The sequence below is a fragment of the Euprymna scolopes genome, chromosome 14 (assembly GCF_053919585.1).
Source record: "Euprymna scolopes isolate OS-2025 chromosome 14, ASM5391958v1, whole genome shotgun sequence".
NCBI lineage: Eukaryota > Metazoa > Mollusca > Cephalopoda > Sepiida > Sepiolidae > Euprymna > Euprymna scolopes.
Window position 1 is genome coordinate 100,018,503 of NC_136495.1, and position 18,032 is coordinate 100,036,534.

At 36.0% G+C, this 18,032-nt stretch overlaps 1 protein-coding gene and 1 pseudogene across 10 annotated transcripts in view; both read right to left on the minus strand.

Moving 5' to 3' along the window:
• The window catches only part of LOC145293203 (uncharacterized), an 897,849-nt gene that overhangs the window by 185,920 nt on the left and 693,897 nt on the right, over positions 1–18,032 (minus strand). The window lies entirely within an intron of this gene.
• Positions 13,439–13,557, minus strand: LOC145293384 (5S ribosomal RNA; annotated as a pseudogene).

Sequence of the window (18,032 nt, forward strand, 5' to 3'; positions counted from 1 at the left end):
TATATATATATATATATATATATATATATATATATATATATAATTATATATATATATATATATATATATATATATATATATATATATATATATATATATATATACATACATACATATATATCCTGACATGCATAATTATTGAATATATGTTATTTTCTGTTATAACTCTAGTTTATGTTCACAATTTTTCATGATATTTAATAAGTAAAGTTGTTTTAGTTATATATGGAAGGAAAATGAATCTCTCATGGTTGACCCCATTTTTTTCTTTTATCAACGTTCAAAATTACCATAAGCAAAAGCATCGGATGAATGACACTTTTTTCAAATTTCCAATCGAAAGTTCGTATTTTAAAAGAAACATGAAACTCTAGTCCTCTTCGAAGTAATCTTCTCCGGCTGCAATGCACTTGTATCATTCCAACAACTTCTGGAAGCCCCCATGAAAATCCTCTTGTGTCAGCGTGTCAATGACCCTCACCACAGCCTCTTTCATCTCCTCAATTTTCTCATAACGACAGCCTCTAAGATGTTCCTTTGGCTTAGGAAATAACAAAAAGTCACAGGGAGCAAAATCTGGACTATAGGGAGGGTGAGGAAGTGTCTTGATACGTATCTGATGGTCTGTGATAAGGATGAAGTTGTTAACTGGTGGATTCGCGCAAATCTTCCACATCTTCAGTTCCGCGTGAATAATTGTGTGTACAGTTCCCACACTGACATCCAACTGTGCACTTCTTGTCTCTATAGACATTCGACGGTTCTTATTCATGAAATTCTTTATTTGACTAATCAACTTTGGTGTTCTGACTTCCTTACTCCTTCCACAACTTTCATCTTCCCTCAGAGACTCCCTGCCTTCCTTGAATCTCTTATGCCACTCAATAATTTATGCCGGATTCATGCAAGATGGTCCAAACGCAGTCTGAAGCATTCCGTACGTTTCTGTGGCATTTCTTTCAAATTTAAAACGGAATTTTATTTCATTTGTTCTTCTACCATGTTCTCACGTTCCGATTACAATTTGAAATTTACCAGCTGTGACAATCAGGCTTTAGAGGGTACATCCCAATTCCTGTTGTAGCTGTTCATTTGAACCTGAAATCATAAAAATTGGTCAGTTATCTCATAAGATGTTTAGCTATGAAAATTTAGTATGTTATTACATACTGAATTTTTAAGGGTCTACAACAATTTTAAATGCCTATACAAAATTCCTGGACAGTTATTGAAGGTACCTCGTATCAATAATAATTTTGGTTTGGTTGTTTTGTTCTGCGGCGTATTAACCCTTTTCGGGTTATTTAATGCCGAATCCAGTATACATTATTCATGTTGCATTCAGTTATTTTTTAGAAGTTTTTTTTATTCTTATAGTTCTTTGTACCTTCAATCACTAGTTTGTAGTGTTTGGTTTGGTTGTTTTGTAGTGGGTTTTGTTGTTTTTGTTACCTATTTTGCAGAACATGAATGAGTTTTGCAACGGGAGAGGGAAAAGTATTAATGTTTGGTACATTTTAAGTTAGGAAACCAGTTGGGAAGGGGGGCGGAGGGAGAAAGAGAAAAGGAAAAAGGTGGAAAAAGGTGGGAAAAGGTGGGAAAAGGTGGGGGTGGCTGTTGTTTTTAGTTTTGGTTTTGTAGAACATAATTAAGTTTTGCAAAAGGGAATAGAAAAACAAGAAAAAAAAACATCAATGTTAGATGCATTTATCTCAGGAAGCCAATATCTTCAGACAGCCTGATTTAGTAGCACCAGAATAATAATTTTAATCACTCCTCCGAATACCAGAATAATTAATCGAACATCTCAGATGATATTCATAATTGCGTCTTCTAATAACAGCTATGATCATCGTAAGTAAACGTGTCATAAATCTTTAAAAAAAAAAACTCCAACAATAAAACATTATAATTTCACAAAAACTTGATTATGTACGTATCTCTTAAGTTAAGAAAAAGGCTATACAACCACATTTACGCAAATTCATGCAAGAAATTTGTGTTTATAAAATAAAATAAAATTTGACTAGTAAATGATTTGTAGCCGGTATTATTATGTTGATTGTTTGATCTTTAAAATGTGACTTATGTTCCTTGAGGTTGATCCAAATGTAAGCAGAAAATGGTGGACGAGACATTTCGCCGTTAAAATGCGTTTAAAAATAGTTGATGAATTTGCACATTTTTGGTGTACTGCATTTTAGAACCCTAACATGTAAGTAGATAATAAAATTTTGTGCCATTTTGTTTATTTTATTTTTTACGAGCAGTTTTTAATATTGGCCTAAAACGGGGTAAGTGCCCGCGGTCGAATGCGGGTCCGTCGGGTTAGGGTTAGGGTTAGGGTTAGGTTAGGGTTAGGGTTAGGGTTAGGGTTAGGTTAGGGTTAGGGTTAGGGTTAGGGTTTAAGGTTAGGGTTAGGGTTAGGGTTAGGTTAGGGTTAGGGTTAGGGTTAGGGTTAGGTTAGGGTTAGGGTTAGGGTTAGGTTAGGGTTAGGGTTAGGGTTAGGGTTTAGGGTTAGGGTTAGGGTTAGGTTAGGGTTAGGGTTAGGGTTAGGGTTAACCCTAACCATTTCTTAACTGCCTCTTCCTTACTTTCTTTTGCACTTTTTATTTACTTTTTTATTTACCTTTAATTCGATTGAATGAAAGGAAGAAAGAAAGACAGAGAGGAAAAAAAGAAAAAAGGAGTTACAATTTGGTGTTATTTTCATAGTAGTAGTAGTATTAGTAGTAGTAGTGACGGTGATAGTATGCTTTATACTTCCCCGGCACACGCCTTATATTGTTGTACTAAATCGTTTAAATGAAAGCGGATATTACTCTTTATTACTGGGGAATCGTTGAAGCCAGTCAAAACAAATTAAGATATAACTTCCACCCATCCTTAAAATATATAGAATTATACAATAGATGTAGGTTAATCAGAGAGTAACTTGTAAGCGAACAACTTACGTAGCCGATCTCGGCTAATTTGGCATTAAAAGTGAACGCACACATTTCAGCATCACTGTAAATGTAAGGAGAGAGCACTCTGCATAACATCAGATTCGTTGAAACACGATTTACAACGAGACTTATCTATACGCAAAAAATGTAAACACTTATTTAGTGGTAATAGCCATATAACCAGTAATAATATACGTTGATAAACTATGTAATCTGTTCGGTTAGCGCTTATAAAAAGGTTTGTTTATGTGTAAATAAACTCCTACTATGAACTGCCCAAGCGTGTACCTCTTTCTTTAGACAGAGGCCGTATTCAGACGGGTACAAAGATTTTGGCAACTCTCACGGATCGCCGAGCTCGATAAAGCTTAAAGTTCACCACTCGGGCGGTTCCGAGTGAAATCTAGTCAGCGTCTAGTGTCCCCCGTCGCGCCCCTCTTATGCAAAAGAGAAGATAAACTGGTCCGACGGCGTGTCTTCGATATATAGAAGAGTAGGTGGATTTTCACTTGGTTCGGCGCGTGTCTCTGCTGCATAAAAGAATGAATGAGTCTTTCACGTGATTGGTGGACGTTTTTTGCTGTAACGTTTTAAAATTAAATTATAACGGACGACAACAATTAATTTAAGTTAGATAAATATGTATTTGGGGAAATTTAAAGAAAATTTACAGGGCAATTTCCAAGAAGGAAGAAAAAGGAAATAAAAATAAACTATCGAAGCCATGTACAAAACACACAATGCATATATGATTTGTTTTTTTTTTGTTTGTTTATTTGTTTTGTTTTTTTTTGTTAACCCGTCAATGCTATTAACGCCAACATAGCAGTCGGCGACTACTAGGAAACATGTTGAAGGAGAAAATAGATAGAATGACGACATCACGTCCTCGCATCTATGTTCTGGTCTAGAATGACGGACTCACTTTATATGCTCTTTCGTTTAAGTGAATAATCTTTCCAAAAGGAAACTTTTTTTTCTTCAGATGCACAACTTATGATTCAGTTCGAACGAGATTACAATTCTCGGCGGTATATTCTATCGTGTAAATTATACCTAGGAAGAAGGTTTCTGTTATTCCTCTTCGTCGTTCTTTATATCTCTCGATGTTTATCCGAATCGTGTCTCTTACACTCAAATAAGTGGTTGGGTTACGGCGAAATCTCCCTCATCATAAACCAATCAGAGAGAGTTCTACCTAATTTCTGACTCTCAACTTAGTCTCAATTTCGTCCCAACAGGAACATTCACTTTTCACTGTGAAATTCCCCGATTCTCACGGAACAGAACCCGGGTCAACTTGGGGGTCATTCTTGACACCACCTTTTTGGCATCAGCCTGTGAGGGCGACTGGGTTTTAATCATAATAATTTTCTCTGCGCTAAGATTTAGAATTTGCGAGCCAAAAACAATTCCAGGTTTTCACTCATGGTATTGCGAACTTTAACCGACCAACAAGGCATACAAAAAGTAAATGAAAATAGCTCAAAGTTACATCCCGTTGGTTAGAGAATATCCTTTCCTAGGTTCAATCCCTGACCACATAGGGTTGGTTCGCCGTCACTTTTCACTCCAGGCCGTGAATTCTTAGTCTATTTAACGCTTGGTAGTTGCATATGTCGCATACATCATTCATTTCATGTTCATAATGGTAGTTTCCTGAAAATATATTTACTTCAAGACTTTTCTTTCGTTAAACAAAAAAATATTTGAAAGTTTCTGTTCTAAAATGTACGAATGCAAATGTTTTCTAATTAATATTTTAAAATGTTCATTATTTATCAGAGGAAAAGCTTTAAAGAAAGCAATTTGTATTTCCCAGTCGTAACGACACTGGGAATCTTGCACAGTAAATAGATCTGAAATAAATAACAGGCCAGATAGAATTTGTTATCGATGAAGTTGGTTGGAAGTAATTGTTCATTATGTGAATAACTCGGATTATAAAATTCACTGGCCAGGTAGAATCAAATATCGATTTCACATATGAAATGCTATTCATATATGAGTAGTGGGGATAACTGGTATTGTCCGTGTGTGTGGAGGTGTAGTAAAAAGTGGTATAGTAATGAGATTCCCCAGCGTTACCTGGATCGAGCAGTAACCCTGGGGTGGGAGGTGTTAAAAAACAAGTGGTAGTAGCGGGGGGAGATGAAACAACAGTAGAAAGTTTGGGTGGAGAGAGAAAAAAGTGATCGTAGGCAGGCCGTAACGTGAAGGAGGAAAAAAAACCCTGACGTCTTTGCCCATATCTCAATTGTTCGACCGGAAGTTCGCAACGGTGAAATTAAGTGAAGTCAATCCAACTGATACGATGACTTGCAAAAATGGCGACGCAAAAACAAACAAAAAAACTACCAAGTTTAAGGTGAAGGGATTAATGCTTTAGGCCAATTTTTCGATATTTGTCGTCCGAAGGGTCGAGCTTTAAAACGATACCGATCTCGTGAGGATTCGTTGCCTCTGGTAATAGGTTTTGCGAGGCATACAAACACACACACATACACACACATTTTTTCTTTTATATATTAGACTAGCGAGGATGCCCGGCGTTTCCAGGGTGTTTGGAGGTGTGTGTCTTGGGGAGGGTAAATCAAAACAAAATGGAAACTAAAGAATAAGCGAAGTAATAACTCTGTTTAAATATTATTAAAAAATGATGTCAAACCTCTTAAAAGAACCGGAAAAACAAAAAACAAAAACAAAAAACAGCGAACGTGATAAAAAAAAAAGTGCAAGCGAACGATGTTAACACTTTTTTTTTAATCGGAAAAACAAAAACAAAGAAAAAATAGCGAACGTGATGAAAAAAAAAAAACAAAAAATCGTGCAAGCGAACGATGTTAAAACTGTTTTTTTTTTATCGGAAAAACAAAAACAAAGAAAAAACAGCGAACGTGATGGAAAAAAGAAAAAACGAAAAAATGCCGTAAATAACCTTGTCTCAATATTAAAAGTTAAAACCCCGAAAAACAAATATCTGATACCTCGAATGGAACCTGCACTCTAAAGATAATAACGCTGCTACTTTGACCCTTGGTGCCATGACCGCGTGAACGAAATTGTGTCGGTTTTTATAACATTTAAACTAATTCAAGTACACAATGTCTTTTGCGCATGTGTATTAGGCTAGACTGTCATGAAGGAACGATTTATTGCTTCCCTTCCCAGTAGAAAAGTGTCCCGTTGATGGTGAAGGGATTCATATTTTTAGCCAATTTTTCGGTATTTGTCGTTCCAAGGTTCCAGCTTCAAAATGATACCTATCTGGTGGAAATCCGTCACCTGTGTTAAAAGTTTTTGCGAAACATACAAACATACACATATATACACAAAAACTCACATTTTGCCTTTATATAATAGACTAGAAAGGCTATCTGGCATTGCTCGTAGCAAAAGTGTATCATAATATATAATATACTCTCTCTCTTTCTCTTCTTCGTTTTCCTCTCCCCTTCCCATTCCCCCGTGCTTCTTCACGTAGTTCATGCCCCCCTCTCTCCCCCCTCTCTCTCTCTCTCTCGTGACATGCACACACAACTCGAGCCAGTGTAAGGAAAATAACGCTATGAAAAAATCAGTTTCTTCCCTTATGTTAGTGTACCTCTTGATAACATTAAATGATATAAATGGCAATTTTATCTTCAAGTAATCAATCTGTAGCAGCCGACACTCGCTACAAACACAGGCAGGAGCTAACTCTCACGATTTGAGATTTGAAATCCATTTCCTTCTAGCTTGTCCAATCACAAGCCAGCTCACAATCACGTGACCGAGTACATAAAAAGCGAAATCTGAAACCCTCTTCCTCTTTCTCGATGCTTTTCCCAGCAGCACACATCGCCGGGGGGGGGGGGCTTTGGCCTCCGACCGAACGTAAATACCACAGGCTAACAAAGGCTATCTTCTAACTACCATTTATTTCCACGTGCTGTAGGCAAACGAAATTCTTTATCATTTAAAGAACATACACTGACACACACCCACATCAATACACTGAAGACTTTGCCTTTTCTTTCTCCTTTAATCGGCTTCCTTTGGCAACTACTAGCTATAAACACGTGTGAACTGCTCTCTCCTCAACAAGGCAACAAGATATTATGTCTATCTTTACACAAGAATACTATAAACTACTAACCCGTTTCTTTCTTGTACACTCTACTTACGAAGATAACAAATAAAGTTGTTTATTATTATAGAATGAAACTCCATTTCGTTGTCTCATCTCTATAGTCTTATTCTTTAAAGTTTACATTCGGGGTTATGCCAATTAAAAATATCATCTTTATGGGTATTTGTTGAGTATTTAAAAAGTTTTAGATAGACATAAAAACAAACATTTACTCTATATGTAATAGAAGGTGAGAAACCCACACGATAACTTCATATGTCTGAAAACGAAAACCTAATAAAAATGAATGTAATCGTAAAACACAACGTTTCGATGGAGGATTATACAATAAAAGTGTAATATACAAAATAAAATATAAAAATATGCGTGAATCCTAAAACCGAGATTCATATGGGCTCTACCTGGAAATGACACAAACATAGATCCAATTACCATAATACCTTTTAGAAATTCGATACATGGAAACTCAGCAAGATTATCAAAATATATTACGTAAATAAAAACTAAAGGAAAAACGCCAATGATAAAAGCGAGGAAAAAAATAAATGAAATCTCAAAATTGTGAAAACTTCGTCTAACTTACTTTTAAAGTTGTCATTTTGCAGTAAAATAAGGACTGGAAACAAGAAAACCGGGTCAGAAGAATGTCAAGAGCAAACACCATTACTGTAATATCTTGAGATACGAATGCACTAAGATACGATTTCTTTTTTTTAAATACGACAATTGTATCTACATTTATGCCCTAAAATATGATGATTTTTTTTATTACATACAATGTCAAAACTCACGCGACGATCCTTTTCTTTTCTTTTTTTTTTTTTTCGAAAATTTTACTTCGGCATATATCGGCAGCTTACGTAAACCACCGGATTATGGTTAAACGCTCAGCCAATGCAGCAGACGACAGTAAATAAAATGGAAGAAACCATTAGTTTTAATCGTGTAAAATATATAAATAAATAAAAAATAAATAAACAAATCATTAAAAATCATTTTACTAAAGCTGCCACGATGAATTTAGCGGGTTTGCAGATTATGCTACGGTCGCCGGAAGAAAGTTCTTTCGTTTCTTCAGGAATGGAAATTAATCGGAAAGACATGGGGTTCCACAACTTTGCAACTGTTCGAAATTTACAATAAGGATGTATTATCGATTCGGAACACACTGTGACTGATTGGAAGAAATTCCTACGAGATATTTGAAAAGAGTATTTCCTTAAGAATGAATTCTCGGCAGATAATCGAAAAAATCCCTCCCTCAATAGCCTTTAGGCTATTGAGGGAGGGATTTTTTCGATTATCTGCCGAGAATTCATTCTTAAAGAAATACCCTGACCTTAACAGAAAAAAAAAAACGAAATAGACACAAGAAAACAAACACTTTACGATTTAAAAAAATGTTTCGTACTCTCTCCCCTAAAAATGTTTTTATTTTTGCTTTTTTTTTTTTGTAAAAAATGTTACTAAACCACTCTAATGAATACTAGACGACGAAAAACGTGTTAGTGAATAATTATATTCATCAATCTATCTATCTATCTATCTATCTATCTATCTATCTATCTATATATATATATATATATATATATATATATATATATATATATATATATACTAGCAAAAGTACCCGTCGTTGACTTGGTTCAAAAACAGCCTACAGAAAATGGACTCTGATTTATTAAAGTATGATAGGTTATGAAAAGGAAGGGTTGTAAAGAGATAGCTTCGAATTCGGGGGTATCAAAACCAAAGCAAAATATGATGAAAGTAAAAATAAAATAGATAAACCCCATAATTTATTATACCATACCTGTTCACACTGAAACACTTATTACAGTATTCTGTTGATCTATATTACAAAACCTTGTTAAACTTTGTGATATATTTCTATTCTATGGAGGTCAGGCTCGAACGAACACCCCATAATTTTATTATACCATATTTCTTCAAACTGAAACATAATTATCAAAGTATACTTATGCATATACATAAGTCTTTACTAAAGTTTATGCCTATTTTCATTCTATGGAGGCCAGGCGCGAACGCAGACCCCACAATTTTATTATACCATCCCTATTTAAGTTAAAATATACTTATCAAAGTATTCTTATGTACATCTATATCAAAAACACTTGTAAACGTTTTTTTTTTTTAATTTTTAAATTTTTTATTTCTGTACTTTGTGAACCAGGCGCGAACGCAGACCCCACAATTTTAATGAACCACCGTTCTGCAGGACCAAACATACCCATTCCTGTGTCTCGATACATCTTTTTTTTAAAATAGTCAACCATATAGGAGCCTAGTCGTGACCACACACACACACACACACACACACACACACACACACACACACACACACACACGCACACACACACACACACACATTCAGCTTTATATTATTAAGATATATATATATATATATATATACACACACACACATATATATATATATATATATATATATATATATATATATATATATATATATATATATATATATATATATATATATATATATATATATATATATATATAAAATAAAAATTACAATTAAATTTACCAAAATGATCCAAGATGGTAAAATTAAAGTATATTATAAATATTACAGAATTAATATTCATAAAGTTATCTCAGCCAGATGTAAAAGCTCGATAAAGCCAAATAGGAAATAGAGCTTATAATACGAGCAAACGGTTAATAAAACAAGGACTATCCACTTATCTAGTTTTTCCTTTTTAGATTAAATATGTTTTTAACTCATTTCAAAGTGTCTTTTAACATGTTTTATTAACTGTTTGCTCGTATATATATATATATATATATATATATATATATATATATATATATATATATATAGCATCTGATTTAAAAAGATGGAGATGGGCAAAGGAGGCAGATAAAAGAGGGTGATAAAAAGAAAGAGGTGAAGGAAAAGATGAGGAAACGAGAGAAATAACGAACGAAAGATAGAGATAGTGAAAGAGCGAGTGAACGAAAGCGATAGAAAAAAAAGCGCGAAAAAGAGAGAAAAAAAGAAATAGATATTGAGAAAGAAAGAGTGAGAGAGAGAGAGAAAGGAGATTAGAGAGAGAAAGAAAAGAGAAAAAGGGAAAGAAAAGAGAGACAAAGAAAGAAGAAAAAAAGAAATATATGAGAAAGAGAAAGAAAGAAGAGTGAGTAAGACGAAGAGAGAGAGAGAAAGAGAGCGACAAAGAAAGAGAGAAAAAAGAGAGGAAGAAAGATAAAAAAAACAAAGAGGTATAGATCCAGCTGATGGAGATAAAGGGGGACAGAAAAAGAGAAAATTATAAGAAAATAGAGAAAAAGGGAGGGAGGGAAAATGGGTAAAAGAGAGAACAGAAGAATTAATAGAGCGAAAATAGCGATCTAAGGGGGGGAGAGAAAGAGATAGAAAGCGAGAAAGAGAGAGAGCAAGCGAGAAAGAAGAAGAGAGTGAAAGAAAAGAAAGAGAAAAAGAAAGGAGAGAGAAAAAGAAAGAGAGAGAGAAAGAAAGGGAGAAAAGAAAGAGATAGAGAGGAAACGAGCGAGGAAGGGAGAGGGAGAAAAGGATAGAGACAGAGAAGGAATAGGAGAGGAAGAGAAAGAAGGACGGAGAGATAGAATGAAAGACAGCGGGGAAAACAGAGAAAAAGAAAGAGAGAGAAAAGAGGGATATAGCGAAAGAGAGAGAGAGAGCGGGGGTGAGAGAGAGAGGGGGAGAGGGGGAGAGAGGGGCGAGGCGGAGAAAATGACAGACAAATTGTCATATAGAGATCTATATTCCTATAATTTTTGTGTGTGTATTGGTATTCATATGAAAACCCCATTTTTCTATTTATTTAGTTATTTATTTGCTTCCCCACTGAGCAAATTAGGCACAAGGTCGTTTTTTAATGTGGAGAGTGAGGAGAGGGCGACCAGTTCCCCCGAGAAGGAAATGGATAGTGACAATTATTATGAAGGGTTTCCCCTACATTGACCAAAACTTATTGCTCAAGAGCAATGGTCTGATATGTGGGGTTGCCCCCACATATGGTCTTTGATAGCAGTATCTGCCGGAACAGATACTACACTTTGATAACAGAAAAAAGATCTTGACTTGAAGGCCAAGACGAAAAAAGGCGAACCTTTTTTCTGTTTATTTAAAAAGAAAATACAACTTTGTTATATATGGGTCGTCGAATTGCATTCATCTGCAAAAGATCTAGCTAATCTGCATATATTTTTAAACATTCATTTTAATTAATTCCCTATTAGGTTTTTCGATTTTCTTATGGGATAATCATCTTTAATTAATTATTAAGTGTAATTATATCCATGCAGATATTCTACATGATTTATAATTGCATAATATTTGCATAAAAAGTTTATAGTAAATACAAACCTCTTTCTATATATATTTATGTATGCATATATATATTTGTTTAAAAAAGTTTGCCTACCAAACTCTCCCGTCAGTTTTTGGTCTACAGGCATGAAACTTCATATATAGGGTATTCGAACCCATGCGGAACTTTATATTTGGGTTTTAGCCGGGGTAAATCGGTGCAAAAGTGTGAAAATTAAACAAAAATGGAACTTTCCATAATGACGACATTACGAATATGCATGTGTAACGTAATAGCTATTGGTTCATGTTTTAATTTTTAGCTTTACACCAAACATGTCTTCATAGGTCGGGCATTAACGTCAGAGAAAAATAAATCGTAAGCTAAGCGTTTTGGTTTCGATTCTCGATGGTGGTGCACGAGTCATTTATTTATTTTTTTATAATCATATATATATCGGGTCCAATATAATATAATAATAAATACGAAATCTACATTAATGAAAATATCATATTGAAGTGTATTTACGACCGGGCAATACCAGGCAGCCTGCTAGTAAGTATATATTTTTATGCACAGCAACGTGTTGTATACGTAATGAGGTAAGCATTTTGAAAACCAAGATATACGTTTGATCTCATATCTGCGCGAACAGATGAGGAAAAAAGCTTTCACTTTGCTAAAAATAATGCCACCAGCAACAAAAGCTATGAAATGTCATTACGAAAACGCGCAATGTTAAAGGGATGTGATGTGAAAATGAGCTGCTATCAATTACAAGTTAGACTCGGGGGTGGGCGTGGAGAAATAAAATTTGTCACTTGATCTAAGTAGTGTCGGCTCAGGAGAAAGCGATGTTAGAGATTATGAAACACTTGCTACACTATAAACCATCTCATTGCACAGGCAACCTTTGGGACGAATGTCCAGTTTTCTTAAGACAGATAGTCTGTCTGTAGAGTTTAGTAAATGGATCATTTTTTTTTTAGTTAACTACAAAGGTCATTCCAAAAGCAATGCATCCTATTTTTTTTAACTAACAAGTAAAAAAACAAGTGAAGCATGCATGGTCCCACGTGAGTGCACAGTGAACGAGGCATGTTTGATAAGTGTGTCTTTCTCTTTCAGTAAGTTTTAAAGTGTGTCCATTTCTTCAATGTGTGTGTGTTTTTGTGCTTAATTATGCCTACATAAAAAAAAACATTTATTTTCTGTGATTGAATGTGTAATTCTCTTTCCGTATTCTTCAATTTGGCTTTGCCTTTTGTTAAATGAGTCTTTGCTGAGTTCAAGTCTACATGTTTTCTACTATCAGTGCAGTGCATCATCCCTGGATTTGAGTGAGTGAAACGCTCTTTTTTTTCAATATATTTTGAATAGTTTAGACATGTATCTACAGGCTATCTAAAATCGCTCTGCTGCAGATTTGTCAGGAGGTGACAGTGAGGGCAAAGCACGACAAACAAAGCAACGACAATCGTCATTCTCTATATAGATATCAAAAAATGCTGCAGCGACTAGCATCCCACAGGAGCTTTGCCACCACCACAAGCATCGGATGAACAATACCAGCATCCTACCACTTGAATCAGTGGAATAAATCTGTCAAAGAAAGAGCCTTTCTGCACCAAAAGAAAATCTCCCACTGGCAAACTTTGGACTCTCCCATAAAGAGAAAGTAATACTCAACCGGGCTTGAGGGAAGGTTGCTAAAACATGGAACAATATGCACAAGTGGGACTATGTACAGAGCGCTCTGTGTAATTGTGACACCGATATGCAAATCATTGCACGCATCCTCGCAGGCTGTGAGTGAGGCATGCTTCGATGCAGACATGAAGGATGTGTGCAGTGTGCAGTCAGCACCAACCCTATTCAGGGTTTAACCAGGTTCCTCCAAAGGAAGAAGTTTCATGGGAGTATGAAATTCACAAGCGGTCCCCAGTCGCATGTATATCCCCGTTTGGGGGAGATGACGATGTTAGGTTTTTGCAACTTTTTGCAGGGAGGTGTCGACGTCCTCCTACATACAGCACTTGGAATTGCCAAATTGGTCACCCATTTTAGTAATGATCAGGCTCAACGTTGCTTAACTTCGGTGATCTGACGGGAACCGGTGTGTCAACGTGATTATGCCGTATATTGACCTGAAGGATGCCTCTGACATTACTTGCCGATGGGTGTTGATACTGAGTATAGTTTGAGTGACTGTGTTTGATCGGTGAGATTCCATGTCCGTTATGTGTTTGCATGAATGAGGGTGAAGAGGACAGACATCAAAAGAAAAAAAAATGAACAAATCTATACATACGAAATTAATTTTATTCTATGACTCTTAAGACAATGAGTAATCAAGTTCATAAAAGAATGAGAGTTTAAAGTGTCAAAGAAACGTTCCTGAATGGAAGCAAAGTTGTTTTGTCTGAAAAGAGAAATCGAGTACACGTGTTTGTTTCGGCTAGTGCCGTGTACGTTTATGTATGTGTAAATGTATAAAAATATGAAAATTAATGATGGAATGATTACAATATTTTTCCCCGATTCAGATACAACTAGCTGGGCGCCCGGCATTGCCCGGGTGTTTGGTTGGAGGTGTATGTTGACGAAAAAAAAGTTGTAGTTGGTAGGCAGTCTCGAATCCGTACCGGGAAGGAGGAAAAGAACGTGAAAAAAATGCTGTTGCCTCCATCGCCAAACCGGAAGTAGCGAAGGTTAAGGTTAATCAATCACAAAGGGAGGATGACTTCCGAAAATATTGGCAAAAAAGCGACCCCTCTGTGTAAAAAAGTGCTTAGTTGAGGTTGAAGGAATTAATGTTTTGAGCCAATTTTTTGATATTTGTTGTCCGAAAGATCGGCTCCAAACCGATACCAATCTCGTGAAAATCCGTCGCCTCTGTCGAAAGTTTTAGGCATACATACATACATACATACATACATACATACATACATACATACATACATACATACATACATACATACATAGTGATTGTCACTTCTTGACATAAGACCATCTTTCCCTTGTTTTATTGTTGATTACTCATTCATTTTCATGTATTTTTGAAATATCTTCTTTTTTTTTAAAATTATATATACATATATACACTTATACACACATACATGTGGAGATGTGATCAAGATGCATCAATTCCTATTTTCTGTGGGAACAAAGGTGGCTCTTCAGACCATCCCTGCTCTTACTCATGTTATATATTCAATCATCGAAGGTTATCCTGAGGGGTACCAAATTTAGCTTTCGTTACATTTGAATATGTTGTATAGAGTTCTTCATTTAGGGGCACATTTTACGTTTTCTATATAACATAAGAAAGATTCCGTGTGATTGTCTCTAACATAAATGGTTGTGTGTTTGATTATCATAAAGGGAATCGTGTGTGTGACATGTAATTTCTGAACCTACCTCTGTTTCTTCTCGCTGTTGGATCATCTGGGAATTTCTCATCCTGGAGGGAGACTTGATACCTGTTTGACGAAGATTTATCACTCCAAGACGATGAAATGGTTTTATAGTTTTTTATTTCACTTTCCCCAGAGGTCCTGCAGCAGGTGTAAAGTGAAATCTGCTTGTGTGGTTCTTCTTCACACACGTCAACGTTCGTCTCCCCCCTCCCCAGCTAAGAGGGGGGGGACCACGGAAAACCGTCCGTCTTCTTCAAAGCTCAAATCAAATCTCCAGATCTAGCCAACCACGTCACACATACGTAATTTGGTCAGCTGACCTTTGGTTCTGGTAAACGTGTCTACCTCCACGTTTACTCACCTCTCTCTCTCTCTCTCTCTCTCTCTCTCTCTCTCTCTCTCTCTCCCTCTCTATTCTCTTATAGAGACACAGAGAGAGAAAATAGAAAGAGTAAGAAAGCCAGAGAGGGGGGGAGAGATGCTCGTTAACACTCAGTTTGTTGCAAAGGTCACACTTAAGCTGAGATTGAGGGATGCTAACTGGTGCTGCTCTACTGTAGACGCTCATAAGACGTTTCAGGCCTCCACTCGATTTACAGATCACAGAGCAAACAGAACATCTGTGCCCTGCAATGTTTTCCCCATCAAAGAAAGATTGATCTCCATGTGAACGCTTGTGGCTAGCTAGGCCAACTCCAGATAAAGTTATTTTACCGCATAAATCCCAGGTGTGGTTCTGCATGAAATCCTCCGACAGACCTGACATATCTGACAGATTTTTCTTCCGGATAGCAGGCTTCATTTTTGCATGCTCATATTTTTTCTTCTCAAAACTATCACAGCCATGATAGACTAAGGAGCGCCACTTTTTACGATCATTGGAAGCACTTTCCCAACTGAACACGTCAATACCTAGAGCTTTAAGAATATCTTTGATGTTATCCTTAAAGCGTTTCCTCGGTTTATGTTGTGGACGCTTTTCTTGTGTAATTTTACCATAGAACAGGTGCTTTGGCAATCTATCGTCGTCGATCCTTGTCAGATGTCCAGCCCACCTCATCTGGTTGCGTATAATCAACTTCTCGATACAAGGTACGTCAGCTCGTATGAGAACATCCATATCAGGTATAAAAGTGCTCCACCTGATGCCCAGAATGTGTCTCAGGGATTTCTGGTGCACTCTCTCCATGACTTTTATGTGTCTACGATAAGTTGTCCAGGCCTCAGAAGCGTAAAGCAGGGATGGTAAAATACAAGATTGATAGACACTGATCTTTGTATGAATAGTTATACCCCTGTCAGACCATACTCACTTCTCTAAGCCACCAAAAGCCTTAGTGGCACGCTGTATCCTATAGTTGACCTCAGCATCCAGGGTTCCATCTCTGGCGAGAGTACTACCCAAATATATAGATGTGTCAACTACGGCAAGTCTCTGGTTGTTGACAAAAATATTTGGTTCCACATACAAACTACCGGGTGGAGGTGTGAACATGACTTTAGTCTTCTTAAGACTAATAGTGTTGTGAAGGAACATAACTGGCTATACACCGGTTACAAACTGTATATATATATTGGACTGTTTGGCAGACAGCGGCAGACAGCGGCAGACAAGCAGTCGCAGTAAAACGGATAGTCTTACGTGTTGATTATCAGACTTTCTTCCCCATACTTGTTACTATGTACTTCTATTTACCTTAGGCGAGCAGCCTTACGTTTCTGTATTATAAATAAACCCCATTACACATACCACTCGGTGTAACTCACGTTTGTCTTTATTTCCTAAGTATTTAGGAATATAACAATGGCGACGAAAGGATGTTCTTTCTCTTAACAGAGATAAATTACCGTACCAAGGACTGTGTACAATGCAAGGATTTTTTGTTTTACGAAAAAAACAAACTACACAAGGATTTTTGACCACGTGCGTCAATGAATTTAAAAATTTTTCCTACCTAAAGTAGCGAAAAGTACGGATTTTTCTTCGTAAAGAACTCACAAGAAATTATAGAAACATGTTCAAGGTAAAGTGGAATTTATATTTATTTTGACAAGTAAAAAAAAAAAAAAAAAAAAAAAAAAAAATGGTCGCAAGTTGAATTCGAAACTACACTAAAGGATTACGAGTTTCGAAAGAAAAAAATATAAATACAACGACTATTGTACCATTTTATGCCACGTGGGAACGGCAGCCATATATTTTTTTTTTTTGGAAAATTAATTGTTTGTTATTGCCTTTATATAAATAATTGGAACTATTTGTCGTGGGAAGTAAGAAATATTTTGTGTATGAACTTACGTTGTTGAAAAAAAAAAAAAAAAAAAAAAAAGAATTATTTTACAAAGCCTGTTGAATTACTATGGATGAACTTTGTTGAAACGTGTTGTGTCTGCATATTGCTACTAATTTACGATATACGTAAATTTACGATTTTTCTTTGGAATTATTGTGTAGAATTCGAAAAGACATTTTTGTACTAGAAGCTAACATGGAACAATTAGCAGAGTTAACTAAGGCTCTAGCCCTTAGCATCCAGGAACAGACAAAAATGACTCAACAATTTTTAGCGCAACAACAACAACAACAACAAATTCAACAACAACAGCTACAGCAACAGCTGCAACAACAACAAGAAAGAACACAAAAAACTTTAGAGGCACAACAAGAACAAACAAACATACTACAACGACAAATGTCGACACAGCAAAAGAATTTAGAAAAGCTAATTCTAACGTCGACCGGGAAGAAGACTAATTTTTCTGCCGAGGGTATTTCAAATTCACTAACGGAATTTCGTTACTCCCCGGATACTGGTGTTACTTTCCCTGCATACTACAGAAGATACGAAACAATTTTTACGAAAAGATGTTTAGACTGGACCGATGAGGAAAAAGTTACCCTGCTACTACAAAAACTGGGTACTGATGAAAACACCAAGTATGCAAATCTAATTCTACCAAAAAAACCGGAGGAGGTTTCGTTCGAGGAAACAATTAGTACCTTGTCGAAAATATTTGATAAAAGGGATAGCCTATTTCACTCTAGATACAAATGTTTGAACATTCAGAAGGCAGAAGCTGAAGACTATCTAGAATATGCTTGCACTGTGAACTGTTTATGCGAATCATTTAAATTGAATGAAATTTCCGCAGACCAATTTAAATGTTTAATCTTTGTACAAGGTCTCACAGCACCAAG